This window comes from Hemicordylus capensis, chromosome 1 (assembly GCF_027244095.1).
Source record: "Hemicordylus capensis ecotype Gifberg chromosome 1, rHemCap1.1.pri, whole genome shotgun sequence".
Classification (NCBI taxonomy): domain Eukaryota; kingdom Metazoa; phylum Chordata; class Lepidosauria; order Squamata; family Cordylidae; genus Hemicordylus; species Hemicordylus capensis.
In genome coordinates this window covers 86,223,901-86,239,358 of record NC_069657.1, presented here as the reverse complement: position 1 = coordinate 86,239,358, position 15,458 = coordinate 86,223,901, and the positions used below count along the sequence as shown (strand labels likewise).

At 45.5% G+C, this 15,458-nt stretch overlaps 1 pseudogene; it reads left to right on the top strand.

The window, feature by feature from the left end:
* Positions 1-12,483, top strand: part of LOC128324193 (transmembrane protein 263-like) — a 50,243-nt pseudogene extending 37,760 nt beyond the window's left edge.
* The last annotated feature ends 2,975 nt before the right edge of the window (positions 12,484-15,458 follow it).

Below are 15,458 nucleotides of genomic sequence, written 5' to 3'. Positions count from 1 at the left end.
GTTAAAATAATGGGCGCTAGTTGCCTTCTCCGCCCTCCCCTGCTGCCTCCTCCCACCCGGACCTTCCACCTCCCGCGGTGGTTTGAGGGGGGGCCTCCTTTTCGGTGGGTGGGCCAGACCCGCCGCCGCCTCTCCTCTCCCCGTGGCTGGGCTGGACCCGCCGCCGCCGCCTCCGGCCTCCCCTCGGCTGGGCCGACCAACCGGCCAACATGGCCGCCTGGTGCCTGCGGCCGTTTCTCCCTCGGCTGTTCTGGGCATGCGCTCCGCGGACATGGGCGCACACCCAGGCACTTTATTATAGAGGATTGATCACTCTGATGTGCTAAATGAGATTGCTTATTAAATGTTTCTCTTTACATTATCCATGATGTTTGGAGGTATTGTATACTTCCACCATTCATAACTTGATAGTTTTCCAAATTCCATGCATACTTTTAGAGCATACATTTTTAAGCAATTATATGGTGGTGGGTTCTTTTGGGGTCTATTTGTATGCAGAACGTCCCAGGTTCAATCCCCATATCTCCAATTAAATAATCAGGTAGGACCTTGGAGAGCCACTGTCACTCAGAATACACGGCATTAAGCTAAATGGACCAATCGTCTGGCTGCCATCATGTGTTCATAAGATTGCTGGAGCTTTTCCATTCCTCAGAGTGGGATTAGCTCTCTTTCTAGCTTCTTGGTGATAGCACCTTCTAGCTTCACAGATGAAGGTTCAGGAGTGTCTGCCTTGTTGGGTATTGGTATTGGGGAGCTTCATGCTTCTGTGTCTCTAGGAACTCAGCCTCTTTGGGGACATGCTAAAGTTGCAGTTGCTCTAGCCAGGTTTCTACAGTCTAGTAAACACCATGAACATTGGTCAACTGATATATTCCATGTGGCAGCATTTGGATTTTTCAGTCAAGCACAGAAACATGTATCCAAAGAAGGTTTTTTATTTACCTGGAGACTTAGGCTACCTATTGAGATGAGACTTTAATTGTGTACTGCCTGTTACTAATGACCAATACACGGAACTCTTGAATGTGTGGTAAAGTTGTGCTGTCGAGTTGACTCCTGGAGACAAGGAAAGAGAACTGGTCTTGTGGTAGCGAGCATGACTTGTCCTCTTAGCTAAGCAGGGTCCGCCCTGGTTGCTTATGAAAGGGAGACTAGAAGTATGAGCACTGTAAGATATTCCCATTAGGTGATGGAGTCACTCTGGGAAGAGCAGAAGGTTCCAAGTTCCTTCCCTGGCATCTCCAAGACAGGGCTGAGAGAGATTCCTGCCTGCAACCTTGGAGAAGCTGCTGCCAGTCTGTGTAGACAATACTGAGTGAGATAGACCTATGGTTTGACTCGGTATATGGCAGCTTCCTATGTTCCTATGACCACAGAGCCATGTGGTTGTCTTTGGTAGAATACAGGAGGGGTTTACCATTGCCTTTTCCCACACAGTATGAGATGATGCCTTTCAGCATCTTCCTATATCACTGCTGCCCAATATAGGTGTTTCCCATAGTCTGGGAAACATCCCAGCAGGGATTCGAACCAGCAACCTCTTGCACCCTAGGCCAGTTACTTCCCCACTGCACCATTAGGGGGTAAGTACCTGAAAATCCTGCACAGTTCTCTAACAAGCTTTTCACATGTTGGCAAACACTTGTACAAAAATTGTAAATATAAAATAAAATGAACTTGTATATGGTGGCTGCACATGACTTACCTGGCTACAGGTAGAGAATTGGCTTGCTTTAAAAAAAAAAAAAATCTCACACACACAAGATTGATGTGACTCTACCCTAAGAGTAGTTCAAGTCCTTATAATCTGCAAGAATGATTCACTCCATATCACTGTTCATTTACCCTCTTGAACTCTTTCACTCAGCAATTTGCTGCAGACCAGGCAGCAGCTAAGCTGTTTGGGACACAAAGAGTAAAGAGTTAAAAGCCTAATGTGCCAATGACAAGCCCTGTGGCAAGCCAAGCTTTGTAGACAGCTGCCCCCATTTTACTGAGCATAGCAGCCTCTTGACCACCATGGCAGTTAGTTAGAGGCAGATGCATCGGGCTGAAGGAATTGGTGTTTTAAAATTCTAGATTAAACTCAGTTTAGCATTTATGGGGTTCCTCTTGATGACCTCCATCTTGGGTGGCGTGCAAGGATTTAGGGCAACTGACTGGTGCTACTGGAAACTGTCATTTATGGTACTAATTATAGTACTAATTAGACATTGCATCTTGCTGAACTGTAATCATTTGTTTCTGGCCAAGGAATCCTGAATTCTAGAAGCATACAAAAAGGAAAAATAAAGCCATGGTAACTATTGATTCTTGGGTACAAGAAGTACTTGGGTACGATGTGGTCAATGACAGACTAATATCAATTAGATTTTGTGGACAACCCTTAACATGACAGTTTTTCAAGTCCATGCCCAAACAACTGATGCAGAAGAAGAGGAAGTTGATAGGTTTTATGCTCAAGTTCAGTCTGAAATTGACAACATGCAAGCAAGATGTGATGCTGTTGGCTGGAGACTGGAATGCCAAAGTTGGAAATGGTAAGGAGGAAAAAACAGTCAGACTGTATGACCTAGGAAACAGAAACAAAGCAGGAGAACGACTTATTAGTTTCTGCCAAGCCATTGACCTCTTCATTGCTAACACATTCTTCGAACAACCAAAGTGGTGCCTAGACACATGGATGTCACCAGATGGAGTACATAGAAACCAAATTGATTACATTATTGGTGCAAGGAGGTAGAAGAACCCAGTTATAACAGCAAAGATATGGCCGGGGGCTGATTGTGGAACAGATCACAAACTTCTCATGTGCAAGTTCCAAGTCAAGCTAAAGCAGGTGTGGGGGGGAGCTATCTAGTTTCTAGGATATGATCTTGAGACTGTACCCACCATTTTCAAGAAGAACATCAGGAACCACTTTGAAGTTCTGAACCTCATTGACAGGGAACCAAAGGAACTGTGGAATGAAATCAAAGTAGTTGTTAAGAACAAAAGAGACTGCCAAAGACCAAGAAACAGAAGAAAACAAAATGGATGTCAGATCAGATGGTGGAAATTGCCAAGAAGAGGAGAGAGGACAAAGTCAAGAAAGATAAAGACCTCAGGAAGGAACTTAATAGGAAATTTCAGAAAGCTGCTAGAAGAGACAAGGAACAGTACTACAATGACATCTATAACGACCTTGAGGATGGAAATAGACATGGAAAAACAAGGCAAGTTTTTCAAAAGATCTCTGAACTCAGTGGGAGGTTCCAACCTCAAATTGGTATGTTAAGGGATGCCAAAGGACTGATAGTAACTGATTCAGAGAAGATCAAACAGAGATGGAAGGAGTATACTGAAAATCTGTACTGCAGGGACGTCAACCCCAAGATACTCTAGAAGATATTTCCTACTTGCAAGAACATCTAGAAAGGGCAGATGAAGTTAGAACAGCATTCCAGTCATTACCAAGTCAGAAGGCTACAGGAATTGATGGAATAGCTACAGAAATATGGCAGGCAACAGAAGAAGAATCAGTCAAGGCTCTAACCAAACTATGCCAGCAAATTTGGAGGTCGACACAGTGGCCAACAGATTGGAAGAGGTCAGTCTACATACCCCTACCAAAGAAAGGAGATTTAACAGATTGCACAAACTATCGCACAATATCCTTAATTTCACATGCTAGCAAAATAATGCTCAGGATCATCCAACGCAGATTAGAGCCCTACGTGAAAGGGGAAATGCCAGGTGTTCAAGCTGGTTTCAGAAAGGGCTGAGGAACAAGAGACATCATTGCCTATGCACATTGAGAAAGCCAAAGAATGTTCAGGCTCATACTTTGGACACATTATGCGAAAACCCAGCTCCCTTGAGAAGTCCATAATGCTAGGGAAAGGTGAAGGATAGCGAAGAAGAGGATGATCAGCAGCAAGGTGGATGGACTAGCAGCAAGGTGGATGGACTACCAACAAGGTGGATGGTGTATAAATTTATGCATGGAGTGGAGAGGTTGGACAGAGAGAAATCTTTCTCTCTTTCTCACAACACTAAGACCAAGGGGTCAACCCATGAAACTGAAGGTTGGGGAATTTAGGACTTACAAGAGGAAGTACTTTTTCACACAGCACATAATTAATCTATGGAATTCTTTGCCATGGGATGTGGTGATGGCCACCAGTTTGGATGTCTTTAAAAGGGGCTTAGGCAGATTCATTGTTGACAGGTCTATCAATGGCTACTAGTCTGGTGGCTGCGGGTCATCTCCAGCCTCAGAGGCACGATGCCTCTCAATACTAGTTGCAGGGGAGCAACAGCAGGAGAGAGGGCATGCATCTCAGGCACCTTTTGTCTGTGGGCTTCCCAGAGGCATCTGGAGTGCCACTGTGCGAAACAGGATTCTGGACTAGATGGGCCTTGTGCCTGATCCAGCAGGGCTGTTCTTATGTTCTTATGACTCAATTACGACAGCAGTGAATGCACCACTGAGTGACCTTAAAGGCCAAGTTGAAGACAGATCATCCTGGAGTGAATCTATCTATGTGGTCGCTACGAGTCGACACCGACTTGACAGCACTTAATCAATCAATCAATCAGTCAGTCAGTCAATCAACTACTGATTCTTTTTAAGAATGGGCATACAATCTGAGCTTTTTCAGATGATACATCTGCCAGGCCTCTCAAACATATAGGGGAAGGCTTATGGTACTCACACCTGCCCGCATACAATGTTCCAGCTTTCCACTACCTAATTGTGTGGAGGGGATAATTAGGCTGAACTGCCCCAATGTGACATGAAATAAATAGTGTTTTTTGTTTTGCTTGCCTCAGAAGGGCAAGGAGGGTTCAAGTAATACAGTGAGATTATGAATGCATTGTCTTTAAACATGCCTAGATATTTTCTGAGAGAGTTCCTTTCCCCCCAGTCACATTTCCAAGGATGTTTACAAAGGAAAAAACACAAGCAAGAGAACAATTAAATCATCAGTAGAATTACAGCGTAAACATCCAAACATCCAAACAATCAAGGAGGAGTTAATTGCAGCAGACCATTGAAAACTAACCTCAAGAAGTCTGGAAGGATAAAAAAGGCCTTCATCTAGCACCAAAAGGATAGCAATGTGGGCCCAATAGAAGCCTCCCAAGGTGGGGAATCCCACAAAGACAATTAGCAGCGTTTAGTTTTCTTTAGCCCCTAAAAACTACATGCCCACTTTGTGAAACTCTCTGGTCACTACCACTACCATCGGAGGTGTGTGAAAGAGCCTTAATCTCAATTTCTTTGAAATGGAGGGAAAATAAACGGCGGGATGGGCCAGCACTTACTGAAGGCTGGATGGTGGAACATGCGGGGTTAAAAAACTTGTTAAGAGCTAATTGCTGGTCCAGAGGTGATTCTGAAACCAGGTGCCTTCTGGAAAACGAGCCCTGGACTGTTTCTACTTGCTTCTGAGTTATATTGGACTCCAGACGAAACTCTCTTTGGATTGCTGTCAACGTGGACTAGTTTTGAACCGGCAGCCAAAGCCTTCTGCACCAACCACCTGCCACTCCCTGCCAAAAGCGAGCAAACGGAGAAGACAAAACCACTCTGTATCCTGTTTCCAAGCCACCTTTTTTCCAGAGAGAGTCCTCACTGGACAGTGGTTAGTATGGCAGTTCCTCCCAAGAAAGTAAGCGAGCTAGTCTTTCACAGCTGCCTTTTAAGAATATTTTCCTTTCCTATCATATCTAGCTACTATGAATAAACTGCAAAGCAAATATAAAAAAAGAACGTCATTCCTAGCCATACTTCATCCTAGAGTTATAGACGTTGGAGAGATGAGGATTCAGTTTTGTCATCATGCATAATAGAAAATGCTAAACCATAGACCTTTTAACGCCACTGCTGTCCTGTCACTCATTTCATGCTCCTTACACTCTCTGCTCCCAGGATCTGTAAGATAGGGCAGCTCTGTCTGCATTTTCCAGCTCTGAACAGGAATCGATTCAGTGCAGGGGCCCAGCTAAAAAGGAAAGCATACTATATGTGGGCACTGACCCCCAAAGGAGAGAACTGGTGCATTTGCTGGGGAGGGGGTGGGTTGCATCTCCCCTTCCCCCTTCCCTTCTCCTCTAAATTTACTTTGAGTTAGGTGATGCTGAAGGGACCCTTGGAAAGGCCAGGTCATTGATTGAAAGGAAAAGGCTTGACAGATGGTGGAAGGTTTGCAGCAGCAGGCTCCAGGGAATAGACTTTGCTTCCTGGGCTAGCTGTGTGTCTGTGTCTCTGATTATTTTGTGCATTTTCATCGCTGCTGTCTGTATCTCTTTCTCAATCTGGGCTCCTCCATGCCACTAAAATGCTTAGCTCACTCCATTGTCTGAGAGACTAATTTGCACTGTAAATCTGATGCTTATCTTACATGACAGCTTACTATAGGGTTTATTGCCGTCCTGAAGACAAGTTAAGCAGAGACTTTGAGGGAGTGTGTGCTGCACTGAAGGATGCACTCACCCACTTGCCATCAGCTTTGAACATGGCATTTCTTTCCCCATTTTGTGTTCTGGGCGGCCTTGGTTAAGGTTTTGATGTGCCATACATAAAAATGCACGGGACCAGGGGCTCTCACCCTTATACCATGTGCATCCTGCTTTCTGAAGGATTGTATTGAATCAGAAAGAGAAAGTTTCCTTTTCCTCCTCAAGGAATCAGTGTGACTGGGTGGATGTAACCCACAGCAGTCAGTGGGGGGCGGGGGCAGGCATTGGTGGTGATAGGCTGGTCCACAGTTGCTTGCAATATGTGTGACATTTCAGCATACTCTCTAGGGGCAGTCTTGCCACACTCATGGAGTTCTGCCCCCTTAAGAGCCAGCCACTGCCAGGTTTAAGGGTATTGGCTGTGTGGGAAATGTAATGTTGTTCAAGGCTGAGAACTGCATGAAGAGATATAAATATCCCAGGCAGCTAAACAATTTAGACAAGGCTGTGGATGGACTCACACAACCACTTCGCCCTTAGTTACTTCATGGTGAGGCCTGTATTGAACTGCCACCTAGAAAGGATCTTGAAAGGTCTAACCTGTAGACTGGCTTATGATTGGGAAATCAAATCAATTGAACAAGTCAATGTAAACATTAACCTTATGCTGGGGGGAAACTGAGCCATGTGGATGACTGACTGCCATCTTCTTCCAATAGTTGCCAGCCTATTATAGAACTGTATATTATAGAGCAGTGAGCCCCTACTTACTGCAAAGAGGTACCTTTTGAATGTGGTGATTCTCTTTATTTAGCAGGGTGGGAGTAATTGGCCCTATCCACCCTCCAGTGGCTGTTGCTGTTGCCTGTCTTATGTTTCTTTTTAGATTGTGAGCCCTTTAGAGTCAGGGATCCATCTTATTGATTATTTATCCATGTCAACTGCTCTGGAAACTTTTGTGGAAAAGTGGTATATAAATCTTGTTGTTGTTGTTTGTTGTTTGAAGAGTTGAATACTGCCCCTGCCCTGCCCCCATTGCTGTTTTCATGTGCACACAGCTACTACTACTAGATGTGCCCACTGGAATATTTAATGCTTATTACAATACATCACAAAGTCCCCTGTGTTTGCCTATAGATTTGCAAGTAGAGACATTGGTGGTGGTGGAATTGGTGGTGTTGTGGTTGGCTTACATGATGTGCAGCCCTCTGTCAACATCATCAGGAGGAGGGCAGCAGGTGTCCACAAGAAGCCTTCAGTATTCCTGAGCAGAAGGCTTCTTTGAACAGTGGGTTGGACATAGAAGAGGAGGGGGGTGATTTTCATATCCCTTCCCTCCCTCCAAAAGCCCTTTCCACTTGTATACATGTTTTTCTGAGGTCTGTGCAACCCTCAGGAATAGATTTATACCAGTGGACAGTACTTTTGCGGGGAGGGGAGAGATGCTAAAACTGCCCCTCCACCTTCCATGTTCCATCTGTTTTGTGAAGAAGCCTCCAGGGCAGGGATGCTGAAGGGTCCTTGCAGACCCATAGCCCTCCTTCCATTGCCAATCTCATCGATTTAGCAGTTAATCTCTTGAAAAGCAGTATACACATATTTGTAAAGATGATGATGATGATGATACATCTAAAAGAGCCACCACTTTGAAAGGTGTGGCTTTGCCCACTTCGCAGGGGATAAAGTGAAGAGATGGTCTCTGCTCCCAAAGGCTCACAGCCTGGGTTCCTGTTAAGAGGAGCAAACAAGCAATCAGGGAAGGAAGGACAATGAGTGAGATCTGTAGGTTTTGCACAGAAAGCAAAATGACTTCTCCAGGCACTGTGTGAAGCATCCTAAGGTGCTGTGATTCTATTATCTATTCAGGGCCAGCTTTTCGGAGTTCCTGGGTCCTTCACTTGCTAGCTGAGGGAATCCACTGACTGAATCAATATCGAATTCAATCTGCACTGGAAATGAAAGGGGGCGGAGACGTCAAAAGGTGTTTTTCTGAGCAGAACTGTGGGTTTCCCATTCCCGGCATATTAATTTTGTTCAGAGCAACAACATTTATTTTGCTCATTCCAGCCAAGCCAGCCAAGCCTGTTGAAAGCTCTCTCTAAAGAAAGAGGGAGAGTCACACTGTGACAGGCATCCTTCATAAGCACAGCCTGAAGCTTGTTGCCATCTGGAGTTCAGAGGGAACGAGTAAAAGAGCCAAGATCTAGCCAAGTGCAAAGAGATCTTCTCAGCAACAGACACCCCTTGCCAGGGTTGGTGTGGTGGGTGAGGTGCCTGTGGCATCTGATTGGACATCCACAGCCTATTTATTCCCCCACCCCCTTGGGAACCAGGAACCTTCCACCATGTGACTCTCCCACTGAGTTGCTGCTCAGCCTTTGTCTGTGACAGGGAGTTCCGGCCGGGTGTGATCTACGGATTGAAGGATCACTCTGCTCAGCTCCCGAGAGCCTCACTCCTTACAGCATAACAGGGCCACTGTGGTTCTCCTTGCCAAGTAGCTGACTAGTTCTGACAAGACCTCTGGCCTGGGCTCCGTGCAGAAGCATCATTATGTCAGGTCATTATGCAGGCTTTCAGGAGTTCACCATTCTCTGCAGCTGCTTCCCTATTGCCCAGAACACAGGGAATGCATCCCATGAAAAGCCTCCCTTTTGCAAGCCTTGCTGTATTAAACTGGGTGGTAATATTCAGCTCTTTCACTAGAATTGGGTCAGAACAAAACTCTGGAATTCTCCAAGGGAGAGCTGTGCTTCATTTCCTTTTAAAAAATTATTTTAAGGCAGGGCTTCCCAAACATGGGCCCCGAGATGTTGTTGGACTACAACTCCTATCATCCCCATGACCCCATCTGCAGTAGCCAGCCACCATGGGGTGATGAAAGTTGTAATCCAACAACATCTGGGGACCCCTGGTTGAAGACACTGGGGCTCAGGTCTGTAATGCCGACTAATATCTTAGATGGCTGTGGTTTCATGGGGGGGGGGGTTGGAATACAGTCTATGCATGTGCCAAAGCACTCTAGCACTGCGTCACATGTTCCCACATGACCCCTGTTCCTGAAAATGAGTATCAGGCGCAAGGATGGGGAACCTTGGCACTCCAGCTGTTTTTGGACTACAACTCCCATAATCCCCAGCCACAGAGGCCAATAGCTAGGGATTATGGGAATTGTAGGCCAACATCTGCAGGAGTGCCAAGGTTCCCCATCCCTGAAAGCATCAAGAGCTCTGGGTCTAACCAAGTGAAAAAAGTGAGCTTTCTCTGCTTCCCCTTGCTCACTAAGAGTTGGTTGGGGTTGCTCATGCCCCTACCCTTGAAGCTCAGACTCACAAATGATGGCACTGTTAGAAGGGAGAGATTCTCCCTGTCGCTTGTCTCTTGGTTAGGTAATTTTCCCCGGACACCAGTATCAAAGTGTCAAACAAAGCTGTATTTCATTGCTAGCACTAAGCTTCTGGGTGCGGCCACCCCTCCCTGCCCCCCGCCCCCCAGCAGTTCATCCATCTTTTATACTGTGTAGTCAACAAATTTTCGCACCTGTGCATTTTATACAAGCCAAAGCGTTACTTTTAACCCTAAAGGTTCCGATTTGCTTCCAAGTGCCATATTTCTCACTCACACTTCTCAAGAGATCTGGCTTGTGGCCTTGGCCTGGTTCCCCTCCCCGTTGGGACATTCTTTCAAGCAATGTAGAATATCCTCAAGGCGTGGGGGCAGGGGGTGGGATAACAGCTGCCTGCATCATTGATAAGACGTGTACAGCTTGTGCTGTGCAAACCAATCATGCTTTTTGGCTGTTGAAAGCAAGTTGCAAATAATATTCCAACAGCACCCAGAGTGTAGGGAGTGTGTTGCAACTGCCACAGGACATTTTCAAGAGGAGGGAGTGCGTGGAAGATTTTTCCAGGTGGAAAGCGAAGAAGGCCCAAAAATCCTTACTGGGAGTTGATACATTTCCAAGTAGATGGTGCAGTTGCCAAATTTTCATGAAGAGATGGCACGTCTTGTCCCTCTGCATACTTTGCCCCACTGCCCTGATATTCCCTTCACCCACCTGTGTCTTCTGCCTCTGTCGGATGAAGCTGAAGACTGAGTTGCTCTAGCAGGTGGAAAAGGAGTCCGGGCAAAGGGACTGGGTGGCCAGCACAATGGGCAGCAGTGCAGCAGCCGCATTCTCTCAGAGTCCTGAGCAGCTGTGAAACAGACTGTCACCTGGCACTTTACCTTCAGCTTAGAGAAAGGGGCTGATCTACTTGAGCCAACATGCTTTTCACACTCAACTCAACTGTGAGCTGACTTCTTGGAATTGTTCGAATAAGCTGAGCTGACCATGCTTCACATGGGTGCTATATCCAGAATAGGTGCCAGCAATCTGCCCAATATTTATAACTAGGTTTGTTTGTTTTTTAATGGAGCGAACATGCAGTTTCCTTTCTCATTAAAGATGGAGCCATTCCAATCTCACTATTTTCTCTCTTCTCTGGGCTAATAATCCAAGTAGCATAATGCTAAGCAGATACGGTATTTTGGCAGTCGGGATTCTTGAAATAACTCAAGGCAACACGGCAATCTTAAACAAAAAAAGTTTATTCAGAAGAAATAGAATAGAATGTGAAATCAGTTGTATAAGAAAATAAAAACCCTGCTGCAACAACTAAAACGCTGATTTAGCTGGAGACAGAAAATGCTTTTGTGTCATAGCACAATATTTAGCATTATAATAGCTCCAAAGGAAGTTACCAGTCAGTTTCAGGCAGGCATCACTATTCTCAATTCAGAGAGCAAAAGAAACCTCTTGCATACATTTATCTGGCAAGCTGGATGCCAAACAGGTATTCCCCAAATCACTGAAGTGATATTCTTCTGTATAGGAGAAAAGGTTCTTGTTTTGGGTATGACTAGTGAACTCGTGAGTTGGCTAATTCTGAACTAATCAAAATAATTTTTTAGTTATTGTTCTAGTTATACAGAAGCTATAGAACTGAGTCACAAAATGGAAGGAAAATCTGTGCCCCACTAGGGCTGCATAATAATACTAGTCAGTCAAGTCTGCTACAGACAGACACTTCCTGTCTCTCAATGCAATAGAGAACGAACACAAGTAGGCCAGACTGACAAGCTAAATGTGTGGCCTTGGTACATTTTCATTCCAGTTTGGTTTTTGAACACACATTGAAACTAAGTTATAGTTGAGAGGAATATTAAAATCAATCTACTGCACAACATAGATCTTGGGTACGTCACAAATACCTAATCAGAGAGCCTAGCTATTATCTGCACAGGGGGCAAAACAGTGTCAATACAAGGTATTTCCAAACCTACATCACGCCTTTTCAACAAGGTACAAGGTACCTCACAGATCTTTCTCCCAGTACCTGTCATGATGAAGCAGCACCAAGAAAAGACGTAAACAAGCTGCTGGTTTAGTTTTAATTTATCCTGTCACGAGCTGGTACATCCTTCCCTTGCTTGGATAGAATGTTGTCCAGACATTGTAATGACGCTCCAACAAACAGTCTTGCTGAGATAGGGGAAATGGAATTTCAAAGCATCTTGACCTTTCTGTTGTCTCTATGAAGAAAAATCCCACAATACTAGAATAGCTCAAAATGTCTTGGAGGAACACTTTTCAGCATCTAAGTTGTGCTTTGTTTTGTCTTGACTTTTTGCAGACTCCAGCAGAGAGCACCCAGAGCAACATTCAGGTATGATCTAGAGAGTGACTGGAGGCCTGTACAGCATCACCCGGGGAGCTATGGGAGCAACACTGGGAGGAGTGGCTTGGGCTGGCAGCAAAAGCTTGGAACTCACCAAAGCAGCGGTGACCAGCGTCCCTGCAGCTGGAGTCGGACTAGTCAAGGGCAGCGTCTCAGCAGTGGTTGGTGGCATGGGGGCTGTGGGCAGTGCAGTGGCCAGCAAAGTCCCTTTCACTACAAAGAAGGACAAGGCCGACTAGCCCCAGAGTCAACAGATCACCTAGAGTCTGTTGTCATGGGGCAGCTAACAAATAAAATGGTTTTTTAATTATCACTATTTAGAACCAACACCTCTCTAGCACACAACACCCTCAGGGAGACACTAAACCATCAGTTCAGACACCAGCAGTGATCCATGTGCTCTGGATAATTTGTTTTGCTTGGACCTCACAGAGTCACAGCTAACACTTTTCACTCACTGGTTTCTACAGGACATCAGTTCTCTTCCGAGGGACTGTGTAGGTCACTTTGAAGTCGTGTCCTTCCATTTTGCTCTTCAAAGCTCACTGGAGGTCAGCACTGTGCCCCATCTCTTTGGGCATACTGGAAGGAAAGCTTGGCTGTGGAGCTGTGTCCTGGTAAGAAGGCCAAGTGTGATCCTGCTAGAGTTTCCAGGTTGACCACCTGGAATCTGTTCTTCCCTTTAAAGCCATTGATGCGGCCAGTGAGGCATAGAGTGGGAGGGATGGTGTGAGGCAGCCAAGGTAGGGGGGCAGCACATTCAGGACATCATGCAGAGGAATGGCTGCCGGCTAACTATGCAGCCCAATAATGTCAGCATCCCATGTCTGTACAGAGAGCAGCCGGACAATCAGGAGCTGTACAGTGCTGACAAAACCACCTATGCAACCAGTGCTGCATCTCCCTTAGGTAAAAACATAGGGGTGCCCACCCGCTGGAGCAGTGACTTCAGAGGGTGAAAGACTCTTTAGAGCCCTAGATTCCACTGTTGCTTGTATTTGAATGCGTCGTATGTTCATCTTTATCTACACAACATTCTGTAAAACCACATGAAAGTGAAGCTTGGGGAGTGTTTTGGTGGAGGAAGGAACATGTGTGTGGATGTGTTCAGAAAAATGCCATCCATTTGAAGGAAAAATGCTGGGAATAAGGAAATCCAACCATTCCACAGGTGCAATCAAAGGAAAAGTGGGGGGGAGAATTGGGCTAAATAGTAATAACACACAAGGGCACCACTTGAGGATTACTGCAAGGGTTCAGAACAACCTCGTGTTCTAGAAGGAAGCCTCCTTCTAACACAGTGCTTCAGGAATCCATCTGCTCCAGTAATCCATTCTGCTTTAATGCTGAAAGGGCAGCTATAGATGAGGACAAATTGGATTAGTGCCTCTCTAATAGCTACAGGTGTTGTTTACTGAAAATCTGGACCTATGCGATGTAATTCTAAAGCCACTAAAGTCTCATGTGCTCTAGTGCTTTCTCTGGATAAGTCTAACAGCTGATTTGCTTATTGAAAATCCACCTGAATGCTTCCTTGTGTCCTCAGACGTAGTCTTTGGGGCAATTAGCTCCATCCAGTGCAGTACTGGTTTTGTGGGCCCTTCCCCTTAATTGAGCATGAGTGCATTTGCTGCAGAGGATTCTGGCACTTGCGACCCTGTCAGGCTCTGGCATGCCACCACTCCCTTCTCTAGGGGCCCAGCCTTCCTCACTCTCCATATGTTTTTGGCTGCTCATCCAAGAGGAACCCACCCCATAGGGAACCAGGTATCGTTCCATGCTTGATTAACTCTCTCCTACACTTTCTCTCACACGAACTCACTTTCTACCATCTCTTGATAGAACCAATAATATCCCATGTCTTATCATTAGTGCTGCTTTCCTAGCCTTGATCTAACCTTGTTGCTTAAATGGTGGCATTAGAATGATGTCTATAACAATGGCAGCAATGTTTACAGTGGCTGACATGATGAGTAACCCACCGTCATTGTGATACTGGGCCCTGGGACTACTGCGGACACATAAGCAACCCCAACGCTGTTCAAAACCAGCAGCTGCACACACAGCACTACCATGTTCCCCCGCAATTTGTCACAATGGGGTGGGGGAATCTGGTACTGCTGCTTGTGCTACGGCTAATTCTGAACAGTGCTCATGAGTCTGCAGCAGCCCTGGGGTGGAGAATTATAGCAATGGTGGGCTGTACATCATGTCAGCTCAGCTGGTGACTCACATACTCTGCAGAGAACTGTAGACCCAGAGAGAGGTGTGTGCCATGCTTGTGGGGCACTATAAAGCACACCCACACAGCTAAAGCGGCAGGGGTCGCTCCATGCCTACTAGGCATTGTGTAACTGCAGTTGCAATGCGACTCTCATTCATTCATTCATTCATTCATTCATTGACACATTTCATACTGCCTATAACCAGGTCTCAAGGTGGTTCACAACTAATGATCACATCTATAAAATTTAAAACCAACAGTTAAACCTGATAAACAAATTAAAATTTAAAATCAAGTTTAAAAGCCTGCCTGAACTGGTGCTCTTGTGGCTGAACTTCAGTGCTCTTCTGAAAACCATCAGTGATGGTGCGGCTCGTACTTTGAGAGGGAGTGCAGGCCACAATCCCGGGGCAGCTACAAAAATGGCTTGCTGTTGAGTCACCACATGAAGAGGCCGTGGTACCTGCAAATGAACCTCCTCTCCCATTGGGAGTAGTGGCCCAACAGCAATTGTGCAATGCTCAGTAGGCACAGAGCAGCTACAACTTTGCAGCCATACCTCAAGGTCCGTCCAAATCTAACATTCTATGATTCTAACATTTTTGGAAATGTGTGCTGTTTGTATGCTAGTTTATAGCCCCAGATGATTAAAAAGATGCTCATCATTGAAATTTGTGCTTCATTTCTTCTATTGAGCCCATGTAGTTTCTGTTGACTGTTAGCTCAGCTTGGACAATGACCAATTAAACCAGCCTGCCACCCCAGTCCATTTGCTCAGAAGTAAATCCAATCTACTTCAGTGGGACTTACCTCCAGATAGGTATGTTTGAGATTGCCACTCAGTCTTCCCACTTCTCAGTTTCTGGTTCATGTACTATAGGGATGTTGTTCTATGGATAACTAACACAGAGCAGGTTGTGAATACATTCATGACAGCATTTACTGAGCTCACTTGATGCCATGAACATTCTGGCTTCCATCTCTTGCAAATTCCCCACCTGCTGAGTCTAGTGTTAATTTTCCACAGTATCTTCTTTTGGTCTTATTGCATGTCAGCACCACCA